Source organism: Rhinopithecus bieti, unplaced genomic scaffold (genome assembly GCF_001698545.2).
Source record: "Rhinopithecus bieti isolate Rb0 unplaced genomic scaffold, ASM169854v2 scaffold_35885, whole genome shotgun sequence".
Classification (NCBI taxonomy): Eukaryota; Metazoa; Chordata; class Mammalia; order Primates; family Cercopithecidae; genus Rhinopithecus; species Rhinopithecus bieti.
This window is the reverse complement of record NW_016815776.1, coordinates 1,300,530-1,316,637: the sequence shown is the minus strand read 5'-3', so window position 1 is coordinate 1,316,637 and position 16,108 is coordinate 1,300,530.

The window sequence follows — 16,108 nt, the reverse complement described above, 5'->3', positions numbered from 1 at the left end:
CACTACGTAAGGACCATGGGCTATAGAGTTGAAAAAATGGGATTCTCAAAAAACCCAGTCTTAGCTCTTTCAGTTCTTGGCCTATCTTAGCTACATCACAAATATCTGTTAATCTGAACTGAAGTTTCTACTGAAGGGAAACTTCTGACCCTCTGAGGATAACTTTTCCACCCTTCTTCACTTCAACCAGTTCTTGTTTCACAGGAACCATTGAGCTTCTACCCCGTGTTTGGCATCTCCTCCCCTCAGGACTGAGTGACCTGTGAGGGGACAGGGCCAGGACATCAGAACCTCAGAGTGTCAAGCTGTGTGAAGTTTCCCCCAAACACAGAATGTTGGAACACCCTCCACCAGGACAACATTTTTCACTCCTCATCGAAGGAGGCATTAGCTTGCTCTAATCTGCAGGCTCTAAGACTACTGGTGAGTTGGAGGACCCTGTGGGGAGCTGAATGTCTTTATGCCATTCAAAGAGACAGAAGGGAGAAGGTTTAGAGTCAGGGTGAGTGACAAAGAGCAGCAGAGACCCTAGCCCCTCTACAGCAGTGTGCACGAAATGACTGGTCTTTCTAGGAGAAGGGTAGACCAAAACTCCCTCAAAGGCAAGGGGACTTGGGTGGGAGGGGTATCTTGGCCAATAATGGTGCAATAGCCAGTGCTTAGGAGGCCCTGGCAGTAGGCCAGAAGTGCCCTTATTGATTAGTTTGCTGTTCTTTGATGGAGACACCCATATTGCAGGAAAGAAGGTAAAGCTTGGAGAAGTGAGAGGACTAGGGAGTGATGGAGCTAGGATTTAAGTCTGTGTCTGCCTCAGTCTCTCTCCCATGTTCTTAAAAATTAATCCATCAAGGAACCAAATCCTGATGATTATATATTTGCTCCCTATGTGTTCAGACCTGGGCATAGCTGGGGGACAGGTGGGGTGGGGAACAGGTCAGAAGGAGGGGAAGATACAGTCTCTACACTCCATTCAAGTCAGCGACCCATCCAGAGCACCACTGCAAGCCCAGCCACATCGAAGAAGGCCTGTAGGCCATGCTGAGAAGTACAGACCCTATCCTGAAGGCAGTAAGGCTGTTGAAGGGCTTGTAGAAGGGGCAGGCAGCTAACCTGACAATTTTAAGGGGACCACTGAGACAGCAGTGTAGAGAATAGATGAGAGAGGCAGCAAGGTTAGAGGCTGTGAGATCAGTAAGGATGTGTCAGTGGACTCTATTCTATGGAAAGTTCTGTGCCTGGGATAGTGGGGAAACAGAGATTTGGGATGTCTTAGACCTGCCCTCATGGAGCTGGGGACCAAACCTATGCAAATCTCTAGTAGATACTCTCATGTTGTATGTGAGATAGGCCGGGTGTCAGAAGAGACCTGAAGGATCAGAGGAGAAAGGGTATATGAGCAGGGAGGTTTCCTGAAAACAGGGGTGGGTGTTCACTCTGAGGGCTGAAGGAAGGAGAGGGCTTTGATAGGTCAATACAGGTAAGGTGAAGGAGACCAGTACAAGGATACATGGATGGGCAAGGCCTAGGACATCAGATATGGAAAAAATGGGTGAGGCTTCCTCTTCGGCCATAGGAGAGCAGGTGGAAATGAAGTTGGAGAGGAGTTTGGGGTCTACCAAGGAGTCTAGGCATTGTGTGAGAACTGAGAACCTCAGAAGGGCTCTCAATTCCGGAAGATGTTGATGGGGGATGGGCTGGCAGAGGAGGGCAGGGCATTAGATCAGACAAGGCCCAGCAGAGAAAAGAAAGTGCAGACCACCTAGCTCAGTGGAGCAAATTTAATCTGGAATTAGCAGCCCCAGGAATCCCTAGGCACTGGTGAAGTGGGGGCTGGGGAGACAAAGAAAAGAAGTTTGCCAGAACCTATGATGGGGGCCACAGCCATAAAGATCATCAGCTATGGCTGGAGATGCCATCTGAAGCAGAGAGAGCAGGGGATGAATATCCTGGCTTCTCTCTTTCTCCTGCCATCCTCATTGGCTGAGCCAGTCAGAAGCCTGCTGACCTAGGAGCTTGGCAAATATAGACTTAAGAGGGTCAGCCCGTCTGTCCTGCAGGGTAGAGTAAGGGAAAAGCAAATAATGGACATAAGGGAAAGCAGTCCCAGGGCCAGAGGACCTGGCCATTCAACCCCCTCCTGCCCGGCCCACAGCTGTTCATATGATATGACAGACCTTTGTGGAAATGTGCCCGTTGACTGATGGATGGTCTGACTCTCATGCTCTGGTCTTTCTGTGCCCTCTTTGGAGACCATGGAGTCCTGGGGTGCAGGCTCAGCAGCCTGTGGTAACAGAGGACACGGGGTATGACTTTTGGGGACAGGACTGTCAATGAGGACCTGCCCGTGGGCTCCAAGACTCGCCTCTCCATCACCTCTGGCTCTCTGCTGCCCGTACCTCTCACTGCCTTTTTGCTCAGTCGGCACTTCACTGCCTCTTCACAGTAATCACCATTGACAGCTATTGACTGATGGTGACAGGACTGAGAGCTAAAAGTGAGGGAGTGAAGGATTTCTGCAAGTTCTGGCTGTGTTGCCCAACTGCAGCAAGGGGAGCTTGTGATAGTTAATACTGAGTGTCAACTTGTTTGGATTGAAGGATGCAAAGTATTGATCCTGGGTGTGTCTGTGAGGGTGTTGCCAAAGGAGATTAACATTTGAGTCAGTGGGCTGGGAAAGGCAGACCCACCCTTAATCTGGGTGGGCACCATCTAATCAGCTGCCAGCGAATATAAAGGAGGCAGAAAAACGTAAAAAGGTGAGACTGGCCTAGCCTCCCAGTCTACATGTTTCTCCCATGCTGGATGCTTCATGCCCTCATTGAACTCCAAGTTCTTCAGTTTTGAGACTGGCTCTTCTTGCTCCTCAAGCTTGCAGACAGTCAATTGTGGGACCTTGTGATCATGTAAGTTAACACTTAATAAATATTATATTTATTATATATGTGTATACATGTGTATATATGTGTGTGTGTGTGCGTGTGTGTGTGTATGTGTATCCTATTCGTTCTGTCCCTCTAGGGAACCCTGGCTTATACAGAGCTACTCATCTTTTGTTCAAATTCTTAAGCCTAGTACTCCCTTACTCCTCATTTCTCCTCCTTCTAAAGAGGACCTCTTTGGGCTCAAGTTAAGAATTGTCTCCTCTAGAAAGGCTTCCCTGATTGCTCCAGTCCACAGTCTTACAGCAGGTGTGACTGGTATCGAAGCCTTTTAAAGCAAAGATTCCCAAACTTAAGTGTGCATCAGCATCACCCGGAGGGCTTGTTGAATCACACATCGCTGGTTCCCACCCCAGCATTTCTAATTCAGTAGGTCTGGGATGGGAGTGGGAAATTTGCATTTCTAACAAGTCCCAGATGTGGCTGATGCTGCTGGTCTAAAGTGATTATTACTACTTAGTGGGCCTGTGTCCTGTTTCCTTAATGACCCAACAAGATCTTTTGCGTCAGAGGGAAGGTATTCTCTTTATCAAGAGCCTTACCTAATGTTTTGGTCAAAGCTATTGCTTAATAAGTCATTGCTTATATGTTAACTAAAAAAGATTTTTTTCCTTGTGAGCTTAGAGAAAAGGAAGGGAAGAGAGAAGAGTTTAAGGTTATTGGGCTAAATTTTATGATACTATAAAATTTTGAAATTTACCAATAAAGTAGCTCTTTCTCCAGCTGGTAAATAAGTTAGTATGCAAAGCATTTAGAATGATGCCTATAATATGTTACATGCTGTATAAATGATGATGATGATGATGATTAGAGGGTACTAGAATTCTACTGAGTTCCTTGATGTGCACAATCTCCATATCAAGACATTTGAAGAGACAGAAAGGACCACTTCGGGTCTTGGACTATCCAAGATTTTTCTATTTTCTAAGGTTAAATGCACCCAAATGTCAATAGCACCTACCTTTTGAAGGGTAGATTATGGATGAGTTTTATTTTCTTCTGTATACTTCTCTGCACTCTCCTCATTTTCCACTACAAACATGCATTATTACCATAATCAGCAGAGAAATGTTTTTGACAAAGCCCTGGACATCTCCAACACAGTAGTACACAAGGCATAAATTCAGTGCACTGGACTGAACAATCACTTTACCACCAGGAGATACTAATCATTCATTCTTTCTTCCATTGATTCATTTGTTTATTTGCTTAAAATATTGATTGGGTATTTACATCTGCTACCCCTGTGCTAGGATTTAATGATGCAAAGGCAATGTAGCCAGCAGTTACGGGAATGGTTCTGGCATCAGCAAGACCAGGAATCTAACTAACTCACTACCCGCAGGCTGGGTGATTGAACAATTTACTCTTCCTCTGTGTGTATCAGGGTCCTCATCTGCAAATGGAAATCATATTGCCACCTTTGTTCCATGGTCTCTGTGAGGATGAAATGTGGGAAAGCCCACGCCCAGCACATGCCCAGCATTTGCTGAATGCAGGCTGTTACAACTGTGGTCATTGTTCTGAGAGCTGGTTCTTATCACAGTTTCTTAATAACACCAGTGATTTCAGGACTCCCACATGACGGCTTTCTCAGCTGTCACCACCTGAGGTTTGGTGGGGATTATCATCCTCATTTTTTAGAAGGGGACTGTGAAGTTTAGAGGACTAAGGGACTGACTCAGAGAACCACACAAGTGTCCAAGCTCCTGCCTTGCTGGGACCTCTGATCACATCACTGGGCATATAGGGTGACAGAGTGTGGCCAACCTTCTCAGCTAATGCTTTGCTTCCTGCTCTGCACCAAGAAGCTGAGGTCAATTTTGTTGCCTTTGTTGCCAATTATCCAGCTTCAATATCTACTAAAGTTAGGGAGATGTTATTTTCTAAGAAGTAAAGGCCAAAACAGGAATCCTAACTTAGTTTACATGGGTGGCATCTCACACCTGCCATGGTAAAAATGAGGCTCCATGACACTGCATTAAATGAGTTGAGCTGCAAAAAGACCCTTTAGGAACTGAAATCTGCTGCCTTAAAACAAATATTTTTAACCAGGGAGCACAATGAAGCCTAAAACAGTAGTGAAAACATTTTCAACATCAATAATATGATTGAAATGAGAGAGTGATGGCACACTGAAAAATGGCGGGTACCTTGGGAATGTGAGAATCAATGGATTGTGAGGGGTTTGCTTGCTTCATGCATGATGTGCCCTTTTGGAGATTGTAGTGCCACTTCTCCAAGGGAGAGACCCAATGCATTCACCGAAGGCCATGATGTCCTTCCCAAAGAGGAGCCAACATGCACAGGTAGAAACCCAGCCTCGCTGGAGACAGGTGGGAAATCCAGCTTGTGGTCCCAGCGTCAGCAAGTGTGGCCTTGAATAAGTCATTTCACATCTCTGAGATTCAGAATTCTCATCTGTAAGACTAATAATGGCATCTCCACAGAGATGTTGGGAACACTAAATGGGAGGGCGTGTAAAGAAGTTTCTTGAGAGCTAGGGAGTACTATGTAAATGGTATTTTTATAATAAACATAAAAAATTAGTGAAGCTTTATTTATGGTGGTATTAGAGACTAACGTCTTCCACAAATGGAGAATTTCAGATAAGTGGGGCTTAGGTGAAAGCATGTAATGTTTAAATCATAATGTCCATGGTGCTGTTTGTACTGTTATTCTTAGACTGTTGCATGTGTATTGTTAGTGAAGCACATGTGGTTCTTCCTTTTTTTTTCCGAAAAGGAAGAACCTGCACATTCTATTGCACATGTCTGATTTCTTAGACGCTGCTTATTGCTTGTTGCCTTTTGTTGCTGTTGTTGTTCGCTACTTTAGCCTGTATAAGGCTGTCAGCTGCATTTGTTCTTTCTTTTTTATCATGAAAAATTGCAAACATATACAAAAGTAGAGTGCATACGATAATGAACCCCCATTTATCCGTCATCCAGCTTCAATAATTATTAAGTCATAGCTAGTCTTTTTCTGTGTTCTCTTCCTACTTCCTTCCCATCCCATTCACAATTATTTCAGGAATAATTCCAGCTATTCTATCATTTCACTTCTAAATATTTCAGGTTATGCCTTTATGTGAGAAGAACTCTTCAAAAAGCATAGCCACAATACCATTTTCATATAGAGAAAATTAGCAATAATTCCTTAATTTCATCAAATAACAAATATGTGCTTAAATTTTCCTGAATGCTTCATACATTTCTTCAGTTTGTTTGAATAAGAATATGTTTTATACATTTATACATAAGAATGTTTTATACATTTTTTGGAGTTTGTTTGAATAAGAATATAAATAACATCTAAACATTGTGATAGATCAATATCTTTCTTAAGTCTGTTTTAATCTGTAGGTTTGTTCTTTATTCTTTTCCTCTGAAATTTATTTGTTGGAGAATCTGGTCTGGGTCATTTGTCCTGGAAAGTTTGTCACACTTTGAATTCTGCTGATTGTATTTAATGGTTTAACAAGTTCCTCTGTTGCCTGTATTTTTAGTCCTATTTAGAGGCTTGACTGTATTCAGGTTCACTTTGTGTGGGTGTGTGTGTGGGGGGGGCAAGCCTGCTTCACAGGTGGTGCTGTGCGCTTGCATCAGGAGGCATGCAGTGTCTGGTTGTCTCTTTGTCACGTTTGAGCACACTGTTGCTCACTGCCTAGACCCATTAATTCACTGGGGTTGGCAAAATGTTGATAAGCTAATTCTCTCATGCCACCCTTGTTTATTAGCTAGAATACATCTATAAATAGACACTTCTTTTCATCAACTCTGCAGTTACCCTGAGGGATAGTTCATTTAGGAAAAGCAAGATAAATGCTTGATTATGCCCTCTCTCTTGACCAATTTTAAAGATAATTAGTTGGTTCATTTGCATCTTCCAATGATGACTAAATAGTTTATTTTTGATTTTTATAAACTCATGAATTTAGTTACATTTGATGTCTTTTAATCTATTATAGTTATCATTATTGAAGCTCAAGTGGCTTCCCTTTGGCCAGTGGGAGCATCTTCAAGTTTTCTCCTGAGTCCTTTGACATGACCCTAAAAGTCTTTCATAGTTCCTTTGCTTTTTAATGTCCCAGACCCATCTTGTGCAATTCCTGCCACAGACTAGTCATTAAACATTTCTCCAAGGATTCTTGCTTTCTTTTAGGAAAAGCAGACATTAGGGGTGCTTGTTGTCACTGGCTTAGCCTTTGTTTCTAGGCTTTTAAAATGAATAGAGATGGAAAAGAATGGATATATATTTAAGATGAAATATATTCTGAGTTAATACTGCTGCTACAATTTAGGTTAGGATTATGGAATTTTACTTAACTTTATTGATCCTATGTCTATATGCCTTTTCTCCCTTACTGAAAATATCCTTTCTCAGTGTCACCAGATAATTACTCATGTGCTTCACTAACAATACACATGCAACAGTCTAAGAATAACAGTACAAATGGCACCATGGACATTATGATTTAAACATTACATATCGGTTTAAATTTTTTTGCAGTTTTTTTATCCTTAGGATATATTTCACTAGGGATGGATGTAGAGTCAATGGATGGATGTGTTTTTAAATTGTTTGGAATAATTCTGCTCTGTGTGGTTATACTACTCACTGAATATAGAGTTAGGTTCACTTATTTCATTTTGCTTTTCATTTTAAGGAATTAATTTTCTAAAATTTAATTTGTTTTTTGCTTATGTAGAACATTTATGGGGTTCCAAAATTAACTTTACAAAGCAAGGTATATTTAAAGAAGTCTAGCTCTGATCTACAGTACTTTTAATATATGCAAATATATTTTATGTATTTATAATCCTTTTTGATAGATAATCGATAGCAAACTATGTATTTTTTCTACCTTGCCTTTTGCACTTCATATATCCCTGAATTCTTTCATAGTGGTAATATAGACTTGTTCCTCCTTCCTTTTTTATACCTGACATCATTTCTTATCAGTATCTCTATGCCGTCTCTAGACATCTATTTTCTAACTTGAAGTGTTGAGTCTTTGTGTCTTGGAGAGTACATCTCCCAGCTTATAAGGACTGTGTTAACATAGGTTCTGAGTGAAGACCCAAGGAGTTCTACGATAAGGAGTGGGTCCGGTCTTCCTGGTGGGTATCCTGACTGCTGCATCTTGTTGCTCAATAAAAATTAGTTGAATCAAACTGCTTCAAGATATTTTAGACATCCTCACAATTATTAGAACAGTCACTGCAACAATAGGAACCACTACTTTCACACCAAATATATCTGTAACATTTCGTCCCTTTGGCTGACAAAGACAGTTGTGCCTGAAAATTACTTTGTTGTTGGAATTTCTTCTGGGAAACGTGTAATTTCTGGGGATCATGCGGGCTTAAGAATAAAAACATTATTGGCAGGATTCATTTTAATGGAAGGTTGTTCTGTAAGCCAGGAAGAGACTTACCATTTCTCTCCCATAGCATTATTTTATTGATTGATCAATTCATTTATTCATGTGTTCACTTAATTTATAAAATAGCAACTTTTTGAGCTTTGACCACATCTAGACACCATGCTGGAATGGACACTGAGGGTATTTTCCTTTTTCCTTTGAGTCCATTAGCATCTTTTCTTATCTTCTGGGAACATTTCTATATGACCTGTGCATTCTTAGCCCCAGAATGCCAAATTCTCCTTCCAGAAAGTCATGTTTAAACCTGGGCAGGTGTTAAGAATTGGACCAATGTTTGCAAACGCTTATTTGAATAGAAGGAGAACAGTGGATGCTTTTAATTGTATATCCTCAGTTCATTCCGCTGAAAGGGTGTCTTTATTTTTGATAGTTAAGCTGGAATAGACTCAGGTCAAATATATTTAGGTCTTTATAAAGTACTTACACATTTCTTAAAACAAAAGTTTTTTTTTTTTTTTTTTAGTAGGAGTCTCGCTCTGTCGCCCAGGTTGGAGTGCAGTGACCGGATCTCAGCTCACTGCAAGCTCCGCCTCCCGGGTTCACGCCATTCTCCTGCCTCAGCCTCCCGAGTAGCTGGGACTTCAGGCACCCGCTACCTCGCCCGGCTAATTTTTTGTATTTTTTAGTAGAGACGGGGTTTCACCGTGTAGGCCAGGATGGTCTCGATCTCCTGACGTCGTGATCCGCCCGTCTCGGCCTCCCAAAGTGCTGGGATTACAGGCTTGAGCCACCGCACCTGGCCAAAACAAAAGTTTTTATTGGCTAAGCATTAATATGATTGTTGTTTGTGGCATGGAAATAATTGGCCCCTTTTCTAAATATGAACTCTTCTCTGTTTTCTCACAGTTGACAGGCTCTTCAGTTCTGGGGCACAGTTTGCCTTCTCCTCTGCAGAACCTGCTCATTTTTCAAGGTAATATGAATGGGTTAGTACTGCTTGGTAATGCTGTAGTCTTCTGTTTAAAACAATTTGCTTTTAAAGGCTGTTACAAATTGATCTAGACGCACTTTCAGGCTGCGTTATTAAGGCTTGGGGTTACTTTGTGCAAAGGAGATAATATGAAGAGAGAGCTTCTGAAGGAGTGCACCAGCAGGGGGCAAAGCACACATATGAGGGGGCGAAAGGCAGGACACCTAAAAAATGATGCACATATGCATGCACCTGTACACACATTCACTGATGCACACACAAATACACTTGCATATACTCTCACATGTATACGTACATATGCACTTAACAAGCACATATGCATACTTGTACAAACACATGCATACACCTTCACACAAACTTGTACATACACACACCTGTATGTTCATATACACATTCATAAACCTACTGATACATGTAGGTATATATACAGACATACACACTCTGACACATCCACCCACTCACATCCATACTCTCACACACTCAGGCACACTTAGGCATAAACACTCATAAAACACACCCTCATGAACACATGCACACACTTGCACACAGGTTCCAATAAACACATACATTTATGCCTTCCTTTGTCATGGAGGTTTGAAATAGTCATTTAAGATGGAAGCTGTTCTATTTACCCAATGCTACTCTTTTCACTGTATTCAGAAACCAGACATCTGAACGGAGATTCACTTATTGCCATTCATTTTTGTCCTGGGTGTCCTGCTAGGCAGCAGGATCTCTATGGTTCCAATGCAAAGGACTGGTTTTTGTAGTAAAATTTGGTTCCAGAACCAACATCTAAAAATCCAGGGGTCAAGTATAATCTCTGCTCCCTAACTGGGAGAAATAAGGGAGAAAGACGGTCCGGGATGTGCCCAAGGACTTCCAGGAAGGTCACAAGTAGCTGAGCACAGCCCAGGAACCAGTCCCTCTGAAACCCTGCACTTCAGGCTTTGAGATGAGGTGACCTGGCTTGACACTCCCAGGGAAAGATGCTTATTTTTCGTTTCTAAACATTTTCTACTGTTAATGAATTCTTTAATCAAACTCATTAGTTGTGTTTTTCATTATACAAAATGACCCCAAAGATAAGGCCCCCTTACATTGTTCAGAGGAAATAGCAGTATATTTTGCATCTCATTTATCAAACTTGTATGAAATAGCAATTATGTGCATGCTTCATGAGCCAGGCACGCTCTGAAATTGCTGGGAATGTAATTTTTCGGAGCACTATTTCATCGCTGCCTGTCCAAGTGACAGAAAACAAAGCTGATCGTTTAAGTAAGACTCTGCCTTCAGAGAAGAAATTAAATGACTGCTTGCCTATTGAAGGGCCTTTCCATAGAAGACCAGATTTACACCAAAGTTTTTCTCTGGACAAAAAGGGGCCTACCATTTAGACTCTCACGCTCAGTAAACCCTGCGTCAGGGTCACACCACAGAGGGCCATGAGTCGTGGCCAAATCAGGCCTGCCCTGCCTCCTGACAGTCCCTCACTCAGAGTTCTCACTCAGCCTCTTCTCATGGGCTTTGAAGGAGCCAGAGATATGAGGCTTCTTTTTAGCAAGTGTCCTTTTGTGACTTCTGGTTTCCAGTCTGTCATGTAAAAAGCTGGGAAGTCACCATTCTATCCTAATGACAAGTAAAAGCTATTGAATAAACTGAAAATTCGTAACTCTTTTAAATCTGTAAGATACTTAATTCACAAAACAGACGTCTGACCCCCAAACTGGAAAGACCAACAAGGGAATACAGAGAGTTACAACTTACTGGAGCGGAAGCTTCAGAGGGAGCAAGTGCCAGGAAAGGACACCCTGAACTATAGTTGATGAGTTGGTGCAGGCTCCATGTGAACAGATGTGAGAGAGAAAAACTCCAAGAGGACACAGCCATAGAGGGGCCCTCACACTTTTGTGAGTTTTAGCTCCTGGAGTTTTCCCAGTTTCTCACTGTGAATATTGGGACAAAAAATCCCCTCATGTTTCCAGCAGGAGAAAAGGAATAGAAGCTCTGAAATATGCCAGAGCAATCTATTCTTCCTAAGAAGGCCTGCCTTCAGGGGAAACTACTTAACCAGAGCCTACCCTGCTGGGCTTTTATCAGAGCCTAACTCCCGAACCCAGGCTCCTCTAATCTTCCAAGTGGAAGAAGGTAAATACTCAGTTATGGCCTACTCTAGCTATCATGTCCCACTAAAGGGGGTGGGTGGGGGTGGTACTAAGAAACACATGTGAAGCTCATAGTCCAGAGCCACAAACTAGCTAAAAGATTGAGACCTAATTTAATTACAGGACTATAAAATACTTTCCTTCCCCCCACACCTTCCCACCACATTACTAAAGGTCCATTTATAGTAGTTCCTTTTACCCACCCCATTGGTCTGGCTATCGAGAAAAAATTACAAGACATACTACCACAGCTTGAAGAGAGAGGGCAAACACTAAAACCAGACTCAGATATGGCAGGGATATTGGAATTATCAGATAGGAATTTATAACAGTCATGATTAATATGCTAAGGGCTCTAACAGAAAAGTAGACATCATGCAGATGGGAAATGTAAACAGAGAGACAGAACATCTAGGAAGGAACCAGAAGGAAATGCTAGAGATGAAATAACTGTAACAGGAATGGTGAATTCCTTTAATGGGCTTGTTAGTAGATTAAAGATATCTGAGGAAAGAGCTCTGAGCTTGAGGATATCTCAAGAAAAACTTACAATACTAAAAGGCAAAGAAAAAAATTTAAAAAAGAAACAGAATATCCAAGAACTGTGAGACATTTACAAAAGATATAACATATGCATAATGAGAATACCAGAAGGAGAAGAGAAAGAAACAGAGTAAATATTGATACAATAATGACTGAGAATTTCCCCAGACACCAAATCACAGATCAAGGAAGCTTAGAGAACACCAAGCCAGCTAAATGGCAGAAAAACTATGCCTAGGCATACCACTTTCAAACTACAGAAAATCAAAGATAAAGAAAAATCTTGAAAGAATCCAGAGGAAAAAGCACCTTATTTATGGATCAGCAAAGATAAGAATTACATCTGACTCTGTCTTATCCTCAGAAACCAGGTAACCTGAGTACATAGAAACAGAGAATAAAATGGTGATTATCAGGGAGAGGATGGGGAGATGTAGTCAAAGGGTAAAAAGTTGCAGATATGTAGGATGAATAAGTCTAGAGAATGTACAACATGAGGACTATAATAATAATGTTGCATTATATACTGAAAATTTGCTGAGAGTAGATTTTTAGGACTCTTACCACAAAAGTGGGTAAGCATTAATTCGCTTAACTATGGTAAACATTTCACTAAGTATATGAAAAATCATGTTGTATAGCTTAAATACATTACAATAAAAAGGAAAAGAAAAAAGAAGCCATGTGAGCAAGAAGAGAGTGAAGTAAAGTATTTAAAGTGTTGAGAGAAAAAATCCACCAACCTAGAATTCTGTACCCTGTGAAATTATCCTTCAAAAGTAAAGGAGAAAAAAAGATTTTCTCAGGCAAACAAAAATCGAGGGAATTTCCTTACACATCATTGATCTGTTCAGAGTTTCTGTTTTTTTTTTAATTCAGCTTTTATATGTTATATGTTTCTAGGAATTTATCCAGTTTTTCTATGTTGTCCAGTTTTTTTAAATTTATTATACTTTAAGTTCTAGGGTACATGCGCATAACGTGCAGGTTTGTTACATAGGTATACTTGTGCCATGTTGGTGTGCTGCACCCATCAACTTATACAATTGCTCATAGCAGTTTTTATGATCTTGTTTATTTCTGTGGTATCAGTTATAATGTCTCTTCTTCAATTTCTGTTCTTATTTATTTGAGTCTTCTCTTTTTTTTTCTAAGCTAGGTACAGCTAAAGGTTTGTCAATTTTATTTATCTTCTTAAAAAGCAAACTTTCAGTGTCATTCATTTCTCCTATTGTTTCTCTCATCTCTAATTCACTTACTTCTGTTCTAATCATTGTTATTTCCTTTTTTCTGCTATTTTAGGTGTTAGTTTGTTCTTTTTCTAATTCATTAAGATCTAGGCAGGGGTGTCCAATCTTTTGGCTTCCCTGGGCCACATTGTAAGAAAAAGAATTGTCTTGGGTCACACATAAAATACACTAACACTAATGATAGCTGCTGAGCTGAAAAAAAAAAATCACAAAAAAAATCTCATTAATGTTTTAAGAAAGTTTATGAATTTGTGTTGGGCCACATTCAAAGCCATCCTGGGCTGCATGTGGACCGTGAGCCACGCGTTGGACAAGCTTGGTAGAGTTAGGTTATTTGAGATATTTTTTCTTTTTAAGTGCAGTTATTTATTGTTATAAACTTCCCTCTTAGTACTTCTTTTGCTGCATCCCATAAGTTTTGGTATATTATATATTTTTGTGCTTATCTCACGATATTTTATGATTTACCTTTGGATTTCTTCTTTGACCCATTGGTTATTTAGTAGCATGTTGTTTAATTTTCACATATTTTTGACTTTTTCCATTTTCCTTCATTTATTGATTTCTAGTTTTAGTCCACTGTGATTGAAAAATATATTTAGTATGACTTCAGTCTTTTTAAGTTGTTTAAGACTTGTTTTGTGACCTACCATGTATTATATCTTGGAGAATGTACATGTGCTCTTGAAAATAATACATATTCTGCTGCATTTGGGTAAAATGTTTTGTATGTTAGTTTGTCTATTTGGTCCATAATGTCATCCAAATCTGGATTTTCTGTCCATTACTCAAACTGGGGTATTGAAGTTTCCTACTATTATTATATTACTCTCTTTATCGCCCTTCAGTTTTGTCAATATTTCATGTATATATTTAGGTGCTCTGATGTTACACGCATAAGTATTTATAATTGCTATATCTTCATAATGAATTGATCCTTTTATAAGTGCATGATGCCCTTCTTTGTCTCTTGTGACAGTTTTGACTTGACATCTCTTTTGTCTACTATTAAATATAGCCACCCCTGCTATCTGTTGTTTACTATTTGCATGGAATATCTGTTTCCAACCCTTTACCTTCAATTTATGTGTGTCAAAGCTAAAGTGAGTCTCTTGTAGACAGCGTACAGTTAGTTCTTCTTTTTCCTGTTATTTAGTCACTCTTTTGATTGGGGCGTTTAATCCATTTCCATTTAAAGATACTATTGATAAGGAAGAACTTGCTTTTGTTATTTTGTTAATTGTTTTCTGTTCATGTTATGATGCTTTTGTTTCTCTTTTTTTCCTCTTGTTACCTTCCTTTGTGTTTCATTGATTTTTTTGGTAATGATATGTTTGGTTTTTTTTTCTTTTGTGTATTTTTTATACATATTTTCTCTGTGCTGACCATAAGGCTTTCATTAAACGCCCTATATTTATAACATTCTATTTTAAGCTGAGAACAATATAACTTCAATCAAATAAAAAAACTCATGCTTAATGCTTCCCACATTTAATGTTATTTGTGTCACAATTTATATATCTTTTTATGTTATATACCCATTAACAAATTTTGTAGAGTTATTTTAGTTCTTTTGTCTTTTAGCTTTTATGCCCTTGTTTTATGAAATTAAAATTGATTTACATATCACCATTACATTATATTATTATGTATATCTGTATATACATAATAAAAATCTGAATATCTATATAATACACAGAATATTATAGTATTCTGTATTTGTCTATATATTTACCTTTACCAGTGACTTTTATACTTTAATATGCTTTAATGTTGTTTTTTACTATCTTTTCTTTTCAATTTGGAGAACCCCTTCTTGTAAGGCAGGTCTAGTGGCGATGAACTCCCTCAACTTTTATTTGCCTAGGCAAGTATTTTTCTCTCCTTTATTTGTTTAAGGACACTTTTTCTGGGTATAATATTCTTGGTTGTGAGTTTTATTTTCTTTCAGGACTTTGAATATATCATTCTACTTCCTTCTAACCTGCAAAGTTTCTGCTGAGAAATTTGCTTAGATTCCTGTAGAGGCTTCTATACACATGATGAGTTGCTTCTTTCTTGCTGCTTTCAAAATTTTATCCGTATGAAGTGCAAATGCTGCCAAACATTTAAAAAAGAATTAACACCAATCTTTTTCAAACTATCCTAGAAAATTGAAGACAAAGAAACACTTTCAAACTCATTTTATGATGCCAACATTACACTGATAACAAAGCCAGAGAGAAACTACAAGAAAAGAGGAGCCAGGTACAGTGCTCATGTCTGTAACTACAGCCCTTTGGGATGCCAAGGCAGGAGGATCACTTCAGGCCAGGAGTTTGAGAACAACCCAAGCAACATAGCAAGATCCCATCTCTACAGAAATTTTAAAATTTAGCCAGTCATGGTGGCATTCATGTATAGTCTCACATGTAGACTTATCATATATGGCCCTTATTGTGTTGAGGTAAATTCCTTCTATGCCTGTTTGGTTGAGAGTTTTTATCATGAAAGAATGTTGAATTTTGTCAGATGCTTTCTCTACATCTATTGAGATGATCATGTGATTTGTATCCTTCATTCTACTAATGCAGTATATCACATTAATTGATTTGTGAAGGTTGAGCCATCCTGACCTTCCAGGAAAAAAATCCCACTTGATTATGATATATATTATATACAGCATACACTAAAATACCTATAAAAGATACACAAAAGAAGAAAACCCCCAAAATATATTACTACAAAAAAACAATGAAACACAAAGAAAGATAACAAGAGAAAAAAGAGGAAGAAAACTCATTGTAATACAAACAGGAAAAAAAAAAAACAAAAAACAAAACAACCTCAGG